We start from the raw sequence: 19341 nt of genomic DNA, 5'->3' as shown, positions 1-19341 counted from the left end.
CCCTTTGTCCATTTTGGGTTTTGTTGTTGTTGATTTTCAGGAGCTCTTTGCATGCTGTTGATTTTAACTCTTTGCCCATTATGTATATTGCAAATGTTTTCAATTTTGTCTTTTAATTTTGCTTATACATTTTAAAAATTCTTGTGAAGACTTACTAAATTTTTATGTAGTTCCATATATTAGCCTTTTTCTTTACTATTCTGTTTTTTGGCAGAAATAAGATTGAACTCAGTTCCTTGTTACTTGTCATCTTTTTACCACTTGAGCTAATCTTCCAGTAGCTTCAAATACAGAATTTTTGTATATTATATATATTGCTGTTGGGAAAAAAAACCCAGTAGACTAATAAATTCCGTAGCAGTTATACAGATGTCTATTTAGGGAATTAATTTCAGAATCTTTTCCATCTCTTAATGGTCTTATAATATAATGGAATTGATCTGTTTTGGGATTTGGCAAAATTCTGTCCTAGACAGTACCGGTGAATTGAGCTGAATAAAGAGTAGTTGTTCCTTGTGTCAGTGTTACACTTACCCACAAAATGAAACTTTTAGTGATTGAAATATAAAAATATGAAACCTATTAAAATTGGAAACAAGGTAATATGGTCAGCTACATTATATGGATGAAGTAATTCCCTGAAAAGAATTAGAAATGCTAGACATTTTTTTTTCTTTAAGAGCTAACATGACAGTAAGAAATCACCCAAAATGTATATGAAAGCCAGAATTCAGAGAAGTAAGTAGAATATTAAAACTGCTTTTCCTCTGAGGGTATTTCCCACTTTCTAGGGTGCTTTTACTTTAGTTTTGAGGGCCTTCTAAGGCTCAGAGTATTAAAGCTCATAAAGGCCCAGGGAGGAGAATCTAATTGGAAATTCCTTCCCTATAAAATTGGACTCCAAAAGAGCTCTGGTCATAGAGTATGGTTAAACCAAGATGAAAACCCTTCTCATGCTCTTGCTCACAGGAGGCTGTAAGAATGTTTGCCTTGGGCTTGAAAAAATATTATTTCCTAAGAAGTTATAAACATAATCCTTCCTTCTTGATTTGCAGCTCAAATTCAGTGTTGCTTGGTGGTCCAAAAGAACCTTAAATTGTGAATTTAAAGGTGGGTCTAGGTACCTGGCAGAAGCAAATGAAAGTCCTCTCAGGTAGAATATATTTTTATCTTCAGTCCTAGAAAATTCCCACAAATACTTTTCCAAAGAACTAGCTCACAATAAAATATAGTCAAGCACACAAGGAAACGAGGTACCATGAGTAAGAAACAGCAGAAAGAACTGACTGACAGAGATGAACTCTCAAAAACTAAAGATTTTGAAATTATCAGACAGATGATGAAAGAACTATTTTCTTTGCAAAAAGATAGAAAATATCAGTGGGCAACGGGAAACTTAGGAGATTTGAAAAAGACCTGAACAAAACTTACAGAAATAAAAAATACGGTAAGTCAATGAAAAACTCAGTGGATACTGTTAGCAGTAGATTAAATACAACTAAAGAAGACCAGTGAACTGGACATAAGGGAGAATAAATTATACAGAAGGTAGCACAGAAAGATCAGGAAATGGGTAAAAAGAAAGAGATTGCAATATATAGAGAACATAGAATGAAAAGGTCTAACAGTATTTCATCAATTTTCTAATTGTAAAAGGGAGAAATAATAGGGAAGGAAGGAGTGTTTGAAAAGAGAATGGCTGAGCATTTTTCAGGGCTGAGGAAATCACTAGTCCACCGATTTAAGAAGTTCTGAGAATTTTATTTATTTTTTTAATTTACATCCAAGTTAGCATATAGTGCACCAGTGATTTCAGGAGTAGATTCCTTCGTGCCCCTTCCCCACTTAGCCCATCCCGCCTCCCACAACCCCTCCAGTAACCCTCTTTCGTTCTCCATATTTAAGAGTCCCTTATGTTTTGTCCCCCTCCCTGTTCTTATATTATGGAAGTTCTGAGAATTTTAAACACACATCTAGACACATCATAGTAATATGGAGAACACTAGAAACAAAGATAATCTCTTAAAAGTTGGCAGAACAAAAGATGGATTATCTTTAATGTGGCTATAGCAGTTACACTGATGGCGGACTGCTCAGGAGCAGAAATGGAAGCCAGAAGATAGTGGGATGGTATCTTAGTGTGCTGGGAAAGAGTTGCCAGCAGACTAGTCTGTACCTAGTGAAAATAACTTTCAAGAAGGATGGAGTAATGACATCTTCAGGCAGTTGTAAAATATTCTCTGTGAAGAAAATGTACAAATATATTTTTCTGGTTGATTCCAGTATTTAGAGTGGAGAATTCTAACATAACTAAACAATTTTGAGCTTCACGTAGTTTTATTCTTAGAAAGTTGTGTTTACACTTAGTGCAAAGAAATACTGTTTGGCAATACTTTTACCAATATACTACTCCAGCTTTTGGATGTTTGCTGTGTTCAGAGTCTTTAGTATTGTTGTAGGAAATACTTCGTGGTGATTAATGCATGCCTTTAAGTCTTGAGTCTTGAGTCAGTGATGTGATTTTTAATATTCATGTTTGAAATATCATAAGTCAAACCGAGAAGAATTTGGAGAAAATTGTGCCATGGTATTCACAGAAATAATTCCTGGAAATAACTTTATTCTCATCTCCCAGTCCTAAATACAAATTTCTGGAGGAAAAAGAGGGGGAGATTTTTTTTTTAAACCCATAAACAAGGTTGGCATAAAGGGGAGTCTGTGGCGCTGGGAAGAGCAAACAGACCTTACCCAGGTGGACCTGGATTAGAGTCTGGCTCCAGCACTTAGGAATTCAGTCTTGATGTGACGTAAACATTTTGATACTTAGTTTTCTCGTTTGTAAAACAGGGTAAGACTACTTTGCAGGCGTATGGTGAGGAATAGAGTCTTGTTTGTAAAAAGTGCTGAGTAGGGTCCTGTGGCTCATACCGAGTTCCCAGCTAATTGTTACTGATGAGTAACATAGAAGAATGAATCGAATCTGGCAAGGAATTTGAAATTACTTACTGTACAAATGGTGTAAAAGAGTTAATCATACTTTTAATATTGAAGAGTCATGGACACTGATCATAATGATAAATATTTTTTGAAGTTAAGAAATTGTCGGAATGTGCCTTCTCTTAACTGATTTGGTGGTTAATTTTGCACCAGATCAGCTGTGGATGCTGCCTACAAGTTAGGCTGCTTTACGTTCTTCATGGCAGGTAACAGGGCAAGATGAAATCAGTGACTTTCTTTAGAAACTTAAAAACATTGCCAGCCACAACACACACACATCATATATCTATATTTATCTACGCCTATATCTACATATGTGTGTGTGTGTGTGTGTGTGTGTGTGTGTGTGTGTATTTCCGTCTCCTGAGGTGGAAGTTCATGATGACAGCTAATTAATGGTAAACCTGAGTATTTTAGAAATTCAGTCCACAAAATGTTTATAAAGTATGTGCTTAAAACTTTATACTATGCTTTTCAGAAGTTAAATAAATTCACTGGCCTGCAAAAATTTAGAGTAAGAGCCATCAGAGCACTCTTATTATTGCTCTTTGAATTGAGGATCTGACTTCTATAAAATATTTAGACCTAGATTTTCCATTCTTTTTTCCTTTTTGTTGTTTATAGTCAAGATGCAAAATAGAATCTTTTATGATATAGAACTACTTGCACACCTTGAAAATTATTTTCTAGTTTTTTATTCTTTATTCAACATTTGGACATTTGCCCTCATTGAGCAGTGATAACTACGCAGAGTATATTAGCTGATTGCCTTTTTAAACCATACTTCTTATCATAGCAAACTTTAAAAATCATATAATGAAGATAATTCAGGCGTTTTTTTCTTGGAAGTTGACATTTTTAGAATGTTCATTACAGTAATGTTATATTTGTAGTTTTTGAGTTTATTCAGGTTATAGAGACAAGGACTAAAAGCAAATCAGGCATTTCTTATCTTTCAAGAAGTTCTAGGATCACCACTTTGAAAATGATTTGGGTAAAGGTAGTGACAAAACTTTATCTAAACAAACACATGCACAAATGCTTCCTAGTAAACATCTAAGTGTTTCAATTTTCTTGGTCTGTGTTAGACCCGCATGTGATGCAGAAATTGAGCAACAGCAAACTTTTGTGCAGTTAGATCATGTGATACTGGTATTCGTTCAGTGCTGCTTTTGATCTTGGAGGTAATCTCTTGTAATCCCAAACTTTAAAGCACTTTACGATTATACTTTCTAAGCTGATATATTTTGCATTAGTAAAAATGCATAGGATTAGAAAAGACACTATGAAACTCATGTAGACATCTTTTTTTCTTGTTTACATTTGACTTTTTGTTTCATATTTTGAGATTTGTTTGTTTATATTCCGTAGGCTGATAATTTCTTTTTAACTGGTGGTTGTAGTATATGAAAAATTGTGGGTTAAATTTGAATGAGCCCCCGTTTTGTCTTTTATCTCTTCTAGTCTTTTATATTTTGAAAATGAGTGTTATTTTATGATATCAAACTCTCTGTGAATCAAAGTCATTTCTCATAGGAATAGAAATTACTACTATAGTTGTTAAGCTAAGGATTTATTCATATATCATTTCAAGTGTTCTAGTTTGACTGTTTTTACAGAACCAAAAAGGTTTTTAGGTACAATCATATCTTCACATTTTACAACACTGTTAAGAACACTGCTAGGTTAAAGAAAAGTTACCTAGGTTTTTCTTAATTTCATCTACTAGTCCATTAAAAAAAAAAACAATTCTAAACAAATAGGCTTTTCTAGTTAGTAATGATTGCTTATATAAAATAAATAATGATGCTATCTGATTACACTAGGTTACTTTTGTGCTGTTTTGTTGAGAAAACATTCCATTTATGAGATACTAAGTAAAATTTTGTGTTTTTAGTAGAGAACCATAGTCTGTCTTTAGAATTCCTCAGAAAGCTTTCCTTTGAAACATTGTGGTATTTTTAGTCTTGAATCATAATTATCTTTTATTAAACAGTTATACATGAAATTATTCAGAAATCATTGCAGTATTGAGAGGATCAATGAGAAGTTTGGTGAAAACAAGTATTTTTTATAATTAAGTTGACTATATTTATAAAATTTCAATGTTGATGATACCAAGGAATTCTTGTTAATATTGTTGGCTGTGATAACAACATTGTGGTTTGAAAGAAGAACTGAAGTTTTTTATTTTCTAAGTAAGTAGGGGTAAAATGACAGGAGGTTTGGGGCAGGTAAATAAATATAGCAAAATTTGATAATTTGTTGAGTCTGGGTCATGCGTCTATAGGTGTTCATATTTTATTTTCACTTCTTTTGTTTATGTTTATAAAATCTTATAAAAATTAACTAGAGTTTACCAGGGGTTGGGGGAAGGGGAATAGGGAATTACTGTTAGTTGGGATGGAGCTACTTTTTGGGATGATGCAAAAGTTCTGAAAATGGATAATGGTGACGGTGGTACCGTTGTGAATGTACTTAACGCTACTGAGTTATACAATTAAGAATGGTTAAAATGGGAAATTTTATGTTATATATATTTTACCATAATGATGAAATATGAGTATGTTGTTAAAAATAATTCCCAAGAATCATTATACTTTTAGGGAAAACTTTTGGAGGTATATAGTACCTTTTACCCTTATTTTTCTTTCCTCATTAACTTTTTTCTCCTTTCATTTGGAAAGAAAGAGGAAGGAAAAATCTTCATGTCGTGTCAGGACTTTCTTAATGGGTTTGGGTTCTAGAGTGGTGTTCTAATAGCATGTTAGTGATTTGTGAGGTTGTTTTAGTGGGTTGCTCCTGTGATTAAGATAAATTAGAAAATATCAGGTGCATTGTGTACAGTGAGTGTAAACATGGTAGTCATTAAATGTTTTTTTCAGTTGTATAACATGTGTATGTGTACTGAATTGTGATGTAAACGATATTCTCTTGGTGGAGCCAGGTGTATTTTAGAAAGGAATATCCACGTAGAGGGTATTGGTGACTGCATAATAGCTAGAAAGCAGATGTCAAAGTTTGCACAGAGGGGCTAGGATAGTAACTCAGATTTCACCAAACTTTCAGACATTAATCAGACAAATAGGACAAATAATTAATTGAGAAGATCTGACAAGGTTATTCTATCCACATATGATGACAAATACAAAATTAGGGGAGTAGGTTGGATGGTGACTTTGAGAGGTTGATAATCATTTTTGAGCTTTTGTATCAATGAGAAACTAATTAGTAATTATGAACTGTTTTAGGTAGGTTTTTTTTTTAAATCTGTTTGTTTGCAGATCTCGACACATAGTTGATGCTAAGGAAAGCTCTCTTTTTATTTATACAAGTATTATTTAGGTTAAAAATGTGGAGAGTTTGATATTATTAAATACAATTTAAAATACTAGCTAGAGAAAAAAAAATTAAAAATAAAATACTAGCTAGAGATTGTCATGTCATTTTGCCCCCCCCCCCAAGTAATTCTCTGGTTCATGTATTTTTTTTTTAATTTAAAAAAATTTATTTAATTTTAACTTTTTTTTTTTTAATTTTAGAGAGTGCTAGCAGAGAGAGGGGCAGAGGGGGAAAGAGAGAGAATCTTAAGCAGGCTCCATGCTCAGTGCAGAGCCTGATGTGGGCCTCAATCCCAGGAACCTACAGTCATGACCTGAGCCGAAATCAAAAGTTGGTGCTCAGCCGACTGAGCCACCCAGGCACCCCCTCTGGTTCATTTTTAGCTTGAAATCACCCACAGGAAATACTGTTCTAGAGAAAGTAAAGGAGAATCAGATTCTAGAGCCGGGTAAGACTGATCTCAAATTTTACTTCTACCAGTTGCTGGTGAGGTTGCTTGGAAAAACTATGTAACCTTTTTTGGGTTTCCATTTCCTCACTGTGACATTGCCTTGTAGGGTTTTAAGTAAAATGAGGTGATTTATGTAAAATGCCTAGTAGTGTGTGGTTTCTCAGGACATGCTTCTTGTTGTTAACATGAGGTCCTTCTCTCTTTACTATCTCATTCTTCCAAAGTCTGTACTCTTAAATTGATTTTTTTCTTTAGTTTGGGGATTGTCGTCTAATATTTTTCTGTGGGATCCAGAACAAACTATTTCAATGATTAAGAAATATTTTTATTCACAAAATAAAACCAAATAGTAGATGTTCTCTGTGCTCTAAAAGGGTTTCATTTCCTGAAATACTTTATAGATGGTGAATGATTACTGAATTATTTTATTAGACTAGTTCTATTTGGAGGATTTCATGTAGTAATGACATGAAAGGGGAATTGAGAAGTCCTCTAATAGTCAGTTGTTAATATTGAACCATTTACAGCTTATGCTCTTATTTATATTAAAGCGACTCTTTTCACTTTAACACGTTATGATCTTTTAAGAAATTTAGGATATAAGATGAATGGTTAAAGGTATGTCTTTTAACTGATTAGTTGGGTTTGTCTTGAAAAAGGACTGAATTTTCTGGATTTGGATAAGTCACTGACAGGAGGTCTTTAACATTTTTTTCCCCCCTCTGAACAGATGTCTTGGCCTGCAGTGACTCCCAACTCCCATAATCCTTCCAATTTTCTCCTCTACCAAATAAGTTTTTAAAAAGTGACATTTTTATTATAAGTGATTGACTTAATTCAGGCAAACATTGCAGCTGAGGAAAGACTTCATTCCACTGAGGAGCACTTTGGTATGAATAAAATGTTAGCTTCTTTATCTTTAAGAATTAAATGCATGGTTCCCTCCTGTCCCCCCACCCTCGCCGCCCCGTATTCAGAATAATAATTTTGTGTAATAAGTTTTCTTCAAGATTAAAAGTTTTTATGCTCTAGCATGCTGAGGTATTACACTTTTTGATACGCTTTATTTTAAATGACATTTAAAAACAGGATTCATCCAGAATACATTAACCACAGTAGGTCTTTCAACAGAGGAGAGTTAATTCAGGAACTGGTTGTACAGGTTGCTGAGAAACCAAACGGAACTGTGAGACAAATCAGATATTAATAATATCCGAAGCCTCTGATGCTGTTAGGACTCGGGGAAGATGAGAAAAGCTGGTGCTGTCAGAGTTCTGAAGCCAGAGCCCTGTAGGGGAGCTAGAGCCATACGTGGGGCTTCGTGATAGGGGCAGGGATGTCAGGGGGCGGGACTTCTGGAGGGAACTGGAGTTATGGAAGAGACAAAGCTTCTGCCAAGGATGTGTCAGGGAGTGGGAAGAATGGAGGAGAAATACTCTTGGCTTCTTCCTCTTTTGCCTTCTATCAATCATTAGCCACTCTCACTGGCCAAATCTCCCTGGAAACGAGAGGGCAATGTTGCTTGGAAAATGGAGTTGCCTGTGCTACAGAGCAGTACAGGGTAAGCCTGGAGAATAGATCTGAAAACATGTAGTTATGTTGCTAGTTTATGACAGTCATCAAGACACCTGTGCTCTTGTGTTGTATTAGCTGTTAAGAAGACCTAGCTAAAAAAACAAACAAATCAAAAACCCCAACAGACAGAAGAACCTAACCAAAAAACCCTCTCAGCTCCCTCCCTCCCTCCTTTCTATCTTCCTTCCTTCCCTCCTTCCTTCCTTCCTTTTTTCTTTCTTTTTTTCTTTCTTTGTTTCTACAGTGGAAAGAAATAATTCCTTGGAAACCAACATTATGGTCAGTATTTCAGTTTAGTAAAGACATTTACTGAGTGGCACTGTTCAGATAAATAAGCTACAAAGTGGAAACCACTTGGTTCTTGGTTTTGTGGTACTCAGAGTCTACTGGAAGAAACTTTTTTTTTAAGAGGATACTTTTAATTTTTAAATTTCAGTAGGATGTGTGATAAGTTAGAGATAGGGAACATGTTTTTCTGTAGGAACTCAAGGGAGGAGCCATTAACCTAGGCTTGTAGTTTGTGGAATGCTCTCAGGAGTTGGGAAACTTGAGCTGAGTTTTAAATGTTTGGTCAGAATTGGTCAAGGGAGGGGAAAGGAAGCTTCTGGAAGGAGAAGCTTGAGCAAAGTCTCAAAAGCTTGAAAGAGCTTAAGAAATTTCAGTCACTTGCTAGAGATTCAAGTTTGGCTCAAAAAATGGGCCTTGGAAAAGGCCAGGTTGTTTTTATTCTCAAGCAGGTAGGCAACTGTTGGAGGGGTAGTGAAGTAGACTGATTAGCTTTTTTGTTGCTGTAATTTTCCCTAAGTGTAAAAGCTGGGTTCAGGAGGGTGCGATCTTAGAGGTAGGAGACCTGAAAAGAGGAATATTCTACTGGTCCAGGCAATAGAGGAGTGATGGACATGAAACTCTCAAAGGTAGCCTCATGTCTTAGTCATTCATTTCATGTCAGTGCCTATGCTCTACTTTGATATACCCTTCTTTTATGTTTGAAAATTCAAACTAATACAACTTTCAAAATAAATGGATGAAGTGTTGTTTTGTTTTCAAACTACGCATGCCTTTTTGGATACTCTGTTATTTGTTCTTTTTGAGAATCCTAGGACCAGAAACAGGAATAAGTCACAGACTCTGCTCTCTAGAAGCAGGCATAGGATACATTCACTAATTGTACACTCACTAGTCTGCTTTGGAGTGCTGGAGAAGTGCTTTGTTCTCCTAGAGTCAGGTGATTGTTCTGTTACTGAAGTATTATAGGATGAAGCAATTTCCTGTAGAAATTTCCTTGAGAAAAATTTCCTGTATTCCTTAATGTAGTTTCTGATATTGAAGAGTGACAGATTTGCAGTGTGACATTTAATTTTAGTAAATATATCTTTTAAAATACCAAAATCCTGCATTTGAATAAGATCCACTTTACACATTGATTTTAATGTATATTCTGTAATTTATTCTGATAATGAATGTGAGATAGATGTTATTAGTGCTATTTTCTTTCTTTACACACTCTGGTCTGGGTTGTCTTACTCAAACTCTAATGGGATTGCTACTGTATCATAGATGAGCAAGACAGAATTTTTGTCATCACGAAGTCTATAATCTAAAGTGGTCAACAGACATTAATTCATAATATGAGGCCTGAGATATAAGTTAATGAAATCCAAACATTGTATTGAGGAAATTAAGAGGAAGAAGATATTTATTGTATTTTACTGTGTCTAAGGCATATATTTTTTCCCACATTTTAACATTTCTAACATTGACAGATGTCTATAATTTGATGACATCTTAAACTTGAAGAAAAGTATATTTTCAGAGAATAATAAAGGCATCTATGTTTTGGAGGATGAGGAATTTAGTTAAGTCAAATGAAGTTCTAAGAAAAAGCACCTGGGCAAGAAAGCCATGATGTGCTAAAGTAATGGTAAGTTTTTTTTTTTGTTTTTTTGTTTTTTTTTTAGTGTTCAAGAATGACATATAAAAGGTTTGGTAGATAAAGCTGTGGAAAAGGGGGAATTTTATTCTGTAGTGAGTGGGAAGCTATTGAAGGGTTTTAAAAGGGGAAGGTATGGTACATATTTCATTGTGAATTTCTTGACCGATATTTGGGAATATGTTGCTATATTGGAGAGAAGAGGAATTGAAGGAAAGGAAATTATGCTGTTTTGAAAAAATGACTTTGTTGAAAGCAAAGATGTTACAGAGGTAGAACTGACAGAAATTGGTTACTGAATGTGGGGGGTAGAGTAGGTGGTGGTGACGGAGAGATACCAGAATTACTGGTATGGGAGGAAAAGACCTGTTAGCTGAAACAGTGTGTTGAAGTCTGAAAATCAATTTGAACTTTGTGACTGATATGACTCCTCTTGTCACAAATACAGCAGGAAGTGTGGGTATTTAGGTCTTGAGTTTAGGAGAAAGGTCAGGGCTGATGGCAAAGATTTAGGAGATATCAGCTAGACAGTGTTATAAATGAATACAGTTTAGAGATCCATGAAGAGAGTAAATGGAGAATATTAGTGAAGGAGAAATATATATATATATATATATATATATACACACACATATGTACACATAGATACATATGTATATATACACATACTTGTGTATATATATATATGCATGCATATATATACATATGCATGTATATACACGTATATATATGCATGCGTATATATATATATGTATATATATTTGAACAATTTTAATTGTTTTGGGCATGTATAGTCTATCTCAACCACTTATTTAAAAGTGTACGACTCATTGGCTTTAAGATTTTCAGAGTTGTTCAGCCATCACTATAATCTATTTTTTAAAAGATACTTATGTGTTTTGGGGGAGAGAGAAAGAGAGAATCCCAAGCAGGCTCTGTGCTGTTAGGGCAAGGCCTGATGTGGAGCTTGATTCCACCAACTGTGAGATCAAGAATTGAACTGAAATTAAGAATTGGACGCTCAACCAACTGAGCTACCCAGGCTCCCCTACAATCAGTTTTTAATCAGCTGTTTATTTTTTATTTTATTTATAGGGCATGTGAGTGGGGAAAAGGGGTAGAGGAGGAGAGAGAAAGAATCTTAAGCAGGCAGCACATTCAGCATGGAGCCTAACATGGGGCTTGATCCCATGACCTGGGGATCATGACCTGAGCTGAAATCAAGAGTTGGATGCTCAACTGACTGAGCCTCCCAGGTGACAGTTTTGAGAACATTTCATCATCTCTAAATAAATTCCATGTTGTTTAGCCATAGGCTTTGCCATTTCTGCAACAAGGGCTATTGGGATTTTGATAGAGATTGCACTGAATCTGTAGATCACTTTGAATAGTATTTATATCTTAACAATATCAAGTTTTCCTACCCACGAGTGTAGAATATCTTAACACTTACTTAGGTCAACTCTAATTTCTTTTAGCATTCTTTTCTAAATTTCAGTGTTTAAGTCTTTCCCTTAGCTAAATTTATTTCTGGGTATTTTATTCTTTTTGCTGGTTTTGTAAATAGGATAACTTTTTAAATTGTCTTGGGTCATTCATTGAGAATAGATAAAAACACAACTGATTTTTGTATGTTGATCTTGTAACCTGCAACTTTGCAGAAATTGTTTATTTGGTCTAGTGGCTTTCTTATGGATTCTTTGGAATTTTGTTATATAAACATAGGATCATTTCATTTGTGAATAGAGATAGTTTTACTTCTTCCCAATTTGGGTGCCTTTTATTTTTCACATTTTCTTGTCTCATTGCTCTGGCTAGAACTTTGGGTACATTGTTGAATTGTAGTAGTAAAAATAGGCATCCTAGTCTTTGTCCTGATCTTAAGGAGAAAAGGTTCAGTCTTTCACCATGAATATGCTGTTAGCTGTGGATTTTTGGTAAGTGCCCTTTATCCTGTTGAGGAAGTTCACTTAATTCCTCATTTTCTAACTGTTTTTATAATGAAAGGGTTGTCTGAATATTGTTAAGTGCATTTTCTGCATCGGTTGAGATGATCATGTGCTTTTTTTCCTTCATTTTATTAAGGTGTATCACATTGACTGATTTTTGTTATGTTGAGTCATCCTTGAATTCCTGGGATAAATTCTACTTGGTCATGAGGTACAGTCCTTTTAATATGCCACTGGGTTTAGCTTATTAGAACTTTGTTGGACATTCCTGATTATAGTCAAAAGGATATTGGTTTGTAGTTTCCTTTTTATGTGAAACCTTTGTCCTTGGTGTTAGAGTAATAACTGGCTTCATAGAATGAGTTGGGAAGTGTTCCCTTCTCACTAATTTTTTGTAAGAGTTTGAAAAGAATTGGTGTTAATTCTTTAGATGTTCGGTATAATTCACTAGTGAGGCCATCTGGTCCTGGACTTCTCTTTATTGGGAGGTTTTTAATTACTGATTCAATCTCTAGTAGTTTAGGTCATTGAGATTTTTCTTTTTCTTCTTGAGTCAGTTTATGTAATTTGTATATTTCTAGCAATTTGTCCATTCCTCTGGGTTATCTAATTTGTTGGCATAAAATTGTTTACATTATTTTCTTATCCTTTTTGTTTCTCTAAGGTCTATAGTAATGTTTCTACTTTCATCTGTGATTTTAGTTATTTGTGTCTTTTTTTTCTAGCCATAGGTTTGTCAATTTTATTGATCTCCAAGAATAGTTCTTGGTTTTGTTGATTATATGGTTTTTTTAATTTTATCTCTGATCATTATTATTTCCTTTCTTCTGATAGCTTTGGGTTTAGCTTGCTCTTCTTTTTCTCAGTTCTCAAGGTGTAAAGTTAGATTATTGATTTGAGATCTTTCTTAATGTAGGCATTTACAGGTATAAATACTCATTTGAGCACAACCTCAATGTATAGTATAAGTTTTGATATGTTTTGTGTTGCTGTTTGTCTCTAATTTCTGATTTCTCTTGTGATTTCTTCTGTTACCAACTGGTTGTTTAGGATGTATTAATTTCTACATATTTATGAAATTTCCTTCTGTAATTGATGTCTAGCTTTATTCCATTGTGGTCAGAAAAGATCCTTTGTATAGTTTCAGTCTTTTTAAATTATTGAGACTTGTTTCGTGGTATAACGTAGAGTCTTTCCTGGAGAATGTTTTCATATGCACATGGGATGAATATATTGTTGTTCTGTAGAGTGTTTTATATGTGCCTATTAAGTCTAATTAGTTTATAGTGTTGGTTATGTTCCCTTTTTTCCTTATTGATCTTCTTGCTGGATGTTCTATCCATTATGGAAAGTAGTGGATTGAAATCTTCAACTATTATTGTAGAACTATTTATTCTTCTGTTCTGTTGGATGTTTTTTTGTTCACATTTAAAATAATTGCTGATAAAGAAGCATGTGCCTCTGCTATTTTGTTAGGTGTTTCCTGAATGTCTTATTCCATTTTTGCCCCTCCATTACTGTCTTTTTTTGTATGTTTACTTGATTTTTGTAGTGAATTGTTTTGATTCCCTCCTTATTTCTTTGTGTATATATTTTTAGATATTTCTTTGTGGTTACCGTGAGGATGACTTCTGGCATTCTAAATTTATAACAGTCTAGGTCAAATTGATACCAGCTTAACTGTAATGGCATACAAATTCCTGTGCCTATAATACCTCTGTTCTCCCACGCTTTATGTTGTTTTTGTTTCAGGATGCATCTTTATACATCGTATCCCAATAACATATTTATAATTTTTAAAATGTATTTTAAATCTTGTAGGAAATAAAAAATGAGGCTACAAGTAAGAGGTACCATAATAGTGGTCTTTATATTTGTGTTTTACCTTTCTTGGAGATCTTTATTCATATGGCTTTGAGTTCCTTTCTAGTGTTTTTCATTTAGACTAAACAACTCCCTTTAGCATTACTTGTAGGATGGGTCTAGTGGTAGTAAACTGTGTTAACTTTTGTTTTATCTGGGAATGTCTTAATTTCTCTGTTATTTTTAAAGGATGTTTTTGGCAGATACAAAATTCTTGGATGACAGTTGTATTAGGCAGTGTTTTCCAGAGAACCAGAACCAATAGAGTGTATGTGTGCATACATGCATGCACATACATTATTTTCTTAGGCATGCATTATAAGGAATTGTCTCTAGTGATTTTGGGGGGCTGAGAAGTCCCAAGATCTGCAGTCAGTAAGCTGGAGACCCAAGAGAGCCAATGGTGTAGTTCCTGTCAGAGTCTGAAGGCCTGAGAACTAGGATTGCTAATGATATAAGTTTTAGTCTAAATATTGACAGGCTCCAGATCTAAGGAGAGCCAGTGTTTCAGTTCAACTCCAAAGTCAGGAAAAGACTGAAAACTCAGCTCAAAGCACTCAGGCAGGAGGAGTTCATTCTTACTCAGCCTTTTTGTTCAATGTTCGTCTTCGATTATCTGGATGAGGCCTTACCCGTGTTATGGAGGGCAACCTGCTTTACTCAGTCTACCAATTCAAATGTTAACCGTAGCCAGAAAGACTGTCACAGACATATCTGGAATAATGTTTGACCAAATATCTGGGTACTCAGACACGCTCAGTCACATTGACACATAGAAAGAAGCATCTCAGAGTTTCTTCTTTCAGTACCTAAACTTGTCATTCCACTGCCTTCTGGCCTGCATGGTTTCTGAAGAGAAATGAGCCATTAATCTTATTGAGGCTTCCCTGTACATGATGAGTCACTTCTGTCATGGTACTTTCAAGATTCTCTCTTTGTCTTTGGGCTTCAACAATTTTATTAGAGTGGGTCTCTGAGTTTATCCTACCTAGCACTTATCGAGCTTCTTGGATTTGTAGATTCATTGATTTCATCTAATGTGGGAAGAGTTTTGACCTTTTCAAATACTCTGTTCCTTTCCTTCTCTTCCCCTTGAGACTCCCGTATTGTCTATGTTGGTCTGCTTGATGGTGTCTCACTGTATCTCCTAGGTCCTGTTCACTTTTTTCATTTTTTTTCTCTCTCCCAGACTCAATTACAGATGTCCTACATTCAAGCTCACTGATTCTTCTTCTGTTGCTGAAATTGCTCTTGAGTCACTCTAGTGATTTCTGTTTTTTCATTGCAGTTCTTTTGCGTTTCAGTTTTAGAATTTGCTTCCTTTTTGTAACTTCTGTCTCTTTGTCGATGCTCTAATTTTGTTAATGCATGGTTTTCTGAATTGTTTTTGTTCTTTTTCATGTTTAAGCTTTTTGAATATATTTAAGACTTGTTTTAAGGCCTTTCTAGTAAGTATTTTATATGGGATTTTCTCAGGGATATTCTTGTTAATTTTCTTCCTTTGAATGGGCCATATTTTCCTGTTTCTTTCTATGCTTTGTGATTTGTGTTTGTAGTTGGCAACTGGGCATATGAATATTATAATGTGATAACTCTGTCATTTGTATTTTCCCCTTAAGGTTTTTTTGTTTGTTTGTTAAAGGCTCTAATAGTCCATTTTTTTTAAGTGATTTTTTTTCTCAAACCACTTTTTTTTGGGGGGGGGCGGGGGCAAAGACTTTATTCCTTGTCATGTATGGTAAATTCTTTGTTCCTTAGCTTGTGTTCAGCCAGTGTTTTGACAGAGACTGCCTTGAATACCAGCAACTAAAACAAAAGCTAAAATATTCTGAACAAACATATAGAAGAATGAATACTTTTCCCAATTCTGTGTTGGGGCAGCCCTTCACTTAGCCAGGCTTGCACTGAGCCCAGTGGTCAGTCCAAGGTGGAAGTTTAGGGATCTCAGGTTTTTTCCGAGCATGTATACTGTTGTGGGCATGCATATAGTCTTCACATTTCCATCTGTACTCTTAATTTGTCAAATAAATCTTTTGCTACTGTGCTTTAGGTGATTTATTATGTGCTTAGATAGTAACTTTTGTTCCAAGCATTTTTAGGTGGTTCTTCTTGCTCTGTTTTCAGATGACTATTGGTTTTCTAGCTAGAGTTCTGAGTTAGGTGAAACAGAAATGAGCAGCTTGCATCAGCCCTTCAGGTAGCCCCCAGAAGGTGAGACCAGATATTCACACAAATTTGTGAATAAAGTCTGTTCTGTCTCTGGGACCAGGATTCCATACTGGGAGCATAGATTAAGGTTGCTGCTCTGCCAGGTTTTGAAATTGTCTCTTTCTTGATTTGTCATTTGCTTAGTTGTTGTACACCTTTACCTGTTTTCCATAGTTTAACAAAGTTGGTTGTGGCATTTACTGCTTGTTTGTTGATGTTTCTGTCAGGTGAGAGAACTTGAAGCTCCCTACTTTGCCATTTTGCTGATTTTATTTTTCATTGTGGTTTTGACTTGTAATTTTCTGATGTCTAATGATGTTGAGCATCTTTTTAGGTGTTTATTGGGCATTAAAAAAATGCTTATTTGTTTTTGAGAGGGGGGAGGGACAGGGAGAGAGATGAGGACAGAGGACCCAAAGCAGGCACTGTACTGACAGCAGAGAGCCTGATGCAGTGCTCAAACTCCTGAACCATGAGATCGTGACCTGAGCCAAAGTTGGATGCTTAACTGACTGGGCAGCTCAGGCGCCCCTTGGTGTTTATTGGGCATTTGTGTATCTTCTTTGGAGATTTGTTTATTTAGATCATTTGCCTAGTTTTAAACTGGGTTGTCTTTCTATTGAATTTTAAGTTTCTTTATATATTCTAGATACAAGTCCCTTATTATACAAATGATTTAGAAACATTTTCTCTTATTCTGTGGGCTGTCTTTTCACTTTGTTGAAGTGTTGAGTTGTACTTTGAAGCACAAAAGTTTTAAGTTTTAGTGATGTTTATATTTTTCCTTTTGTTACTTGTGCTTTCGGTATCATAGTTGTAAACTATACTTAAGGGGCAGGCAGAGAAAAATGAGAGAGCAAACTGCTGGTATTTCCTATGAGAATGAGCATTGGGTATTTATATGTTTGACTTTTGAATGCTGATTACAGGAGCCCATGAGTTGTGTGGAATTAATGGTTATGTTTCTCATAGTTACAATCCATTTTACTTGTCACTTTTTTCCCTTGGTTGTGGTTGTAGATGCTTTCTATGTTATCTGCTCATCCTAGGCCCTCATCTGAGAATTGCTGCCTTTGCTTTAACTGTAGGCCTCTAGAGCTGTGTTTGTTAAGAGCAGGATCCTGATATTCCCAGTACATATAGCTGTTGGGACCGTAGGTGGACCCCTTTGCAAAATGAGGCTAAGCAGTTTTTCAACAACTTGGAATTGTTAGGAGGCAAAGATACAGATTCTTTTGGTCTTTTCTTCTAGAAAAATGTGTAACTGGGGCATGAACAACTACGGTTAGCCTATGGTCACAGAGAAACGGCAGAGGGGACTGGTGTGTGGAGAGCAAAATGAAGTCCACTGTCAGGGACAAACTATCTCTCACCTTTGAGAGGCAGTTTTGTTCCAGAGGGTTAGAATATCTTTAATTCTTGACATTTTTGTAGTTCCTGATTTCCAGCTCCCACTGTGATTCCTGCTTATCAGTTCTGTGAGATACCTTTATTTAATATAAGTTTCCACTTAGGGCCAAGTACCTTTGTATAGGTTTTTATTATTGCCACCCAGAAAACCTCATCTAAGAGAATGACATATTGTGATGAAAATATCCACTGAGCAAACAGAAGGGAATGAGGAGACAGTTTCCTGTGAGATGCTTATATAATTTTAACTTGTAATTCTGGGCATTACAGAATAACAGGATGGTGATGATTATTTTTAATGTGGATTTGAGTGCTTACCTGTGATTCAAATTTAATTAGGCATGTGTTTTACATTGCTTATGTTCTTTGGTGTACTGGCTTTCTAACTTAAATAACTCTTCTTTGAAAATAATGAGGGGCACCTGGGTGGCTCAGTCAGTTAAACATCTGACTTCAGCTCAGGTCATGATCCCACAGGTTTGTGAGTTTGAGCCCTGCGCTGGGCTCTGTGCTGATGGCTCTGAGCCTGTAGCCTGCTTCAGATTCTGTGTCTCCCTCTCTCTCTGCCCCTCCCTCGCTTGCACTCTGTCTCTGTCACTCAAAAATAAATAAAACGTTAAAAAAAATAAAGTGAAAATAATTTAGCATTGTCTTTAAAATTGAACATGCATGTAACCTGTGACAAAATCTCTCTTCTGGTTATGTAAGAAAAATTCTTGGATGTGTGTAACAGGAGAGGTGTTCAAGAATGATTTGTTAGAAACATTATTTATAATAGCATGAACTTAAAAACAGTCAAATACACATCAGCAGGAGAAGGGGTGAGGAAGTTGTGATGTACATTAAAAGTGTTCATACAGTAGCATATTGAAGTGTTACAGAATACCACAGATGAATGACCTATAGCCACATATACCCACATTGATTATCGTAGAATCGTATATAGTGAAAAAATAGTGTGTCTTCACTGGAAAACACACATACAGGTATTCCGTGGAGGTATTGCCTGTTTGGTTCCAGATCTCTTCAGTAGGCAAATATTGCAAGAAAGCATGTCAGATGAATTTTTTGACTTCTCAGTGCTTATAAAAGTTTACAATTAGTCTATTAAATGTGTAGTATCATGTCCAAAAAAATGTACATATTTTAATTAAAAAATACTTTAGTGCTAAAAAATGCCAACCATCATCTGACCTTTCATTGAGTCATAATCACTGATCATAGATCACCATAATAAATATAATTATGAAAAAATTTGAAATATTGCGAGAATTACCAAAAGTGTGAGACAGAGACATGAAGTGAGCAGCTGATGGGAAAATTGTGCTGATAAACTTGCTTGATGCAGGGTTGCCACAAACCTTCAGTTTGTTGGAAAAAAAAAAAAAGGCAGTATCTGTGAAGCACAATAAAGCTAAGCACAATAAAATAAGGCATGCCTTATAGTATGATTCCGTTTTTAATCGGAAAGTACAAACAAGTTAAAAACTAAACATAGTGTTTAATGATACAGAAACAGGGTAAAACACTAAGGAAAGGTAAGGGTATGATTAAGTAAAAATTTAGTACAGTGATTTCCTATGTGGAATGTGGGGCAGGTTAAAATTCGGGATGAA

General features: G+C 35.2%; 1 protein-coding gene across 7 annotated transcripts in view; it reads left to right on the top strand.

Annotated features, from left to right (window-relative positions):
• TBC1D5 (TBC1 domain family member 5) overlaps nt 1–19341 on the top strand; it is a 536588-nt gene that overhangs the window by 10966 nt on the left and 506281 nt on the right. The window lies entirely within an intron of this gene.

Source organism: Panthera tigris, chromosome C2 (assembly GCF_018350195.1).
Source record: "Panthera tigris isolate Pti1 chromosome C2, P.tigris_Pti1_mat1.1, whole genome shotgun sequence".
Classification (NCBI taxonomy): domain Eukaryota; kingdom Metazoa; phylum Chordata; class Mammalia; order Carnivora; family Felidae; genus Panthera; species Panthera tigris.
The sequence above is the reverse complement of the archived record's forward strand: the minus strand, read 5'-3'. Positions and strand labels throughout refer to the sequence as shown.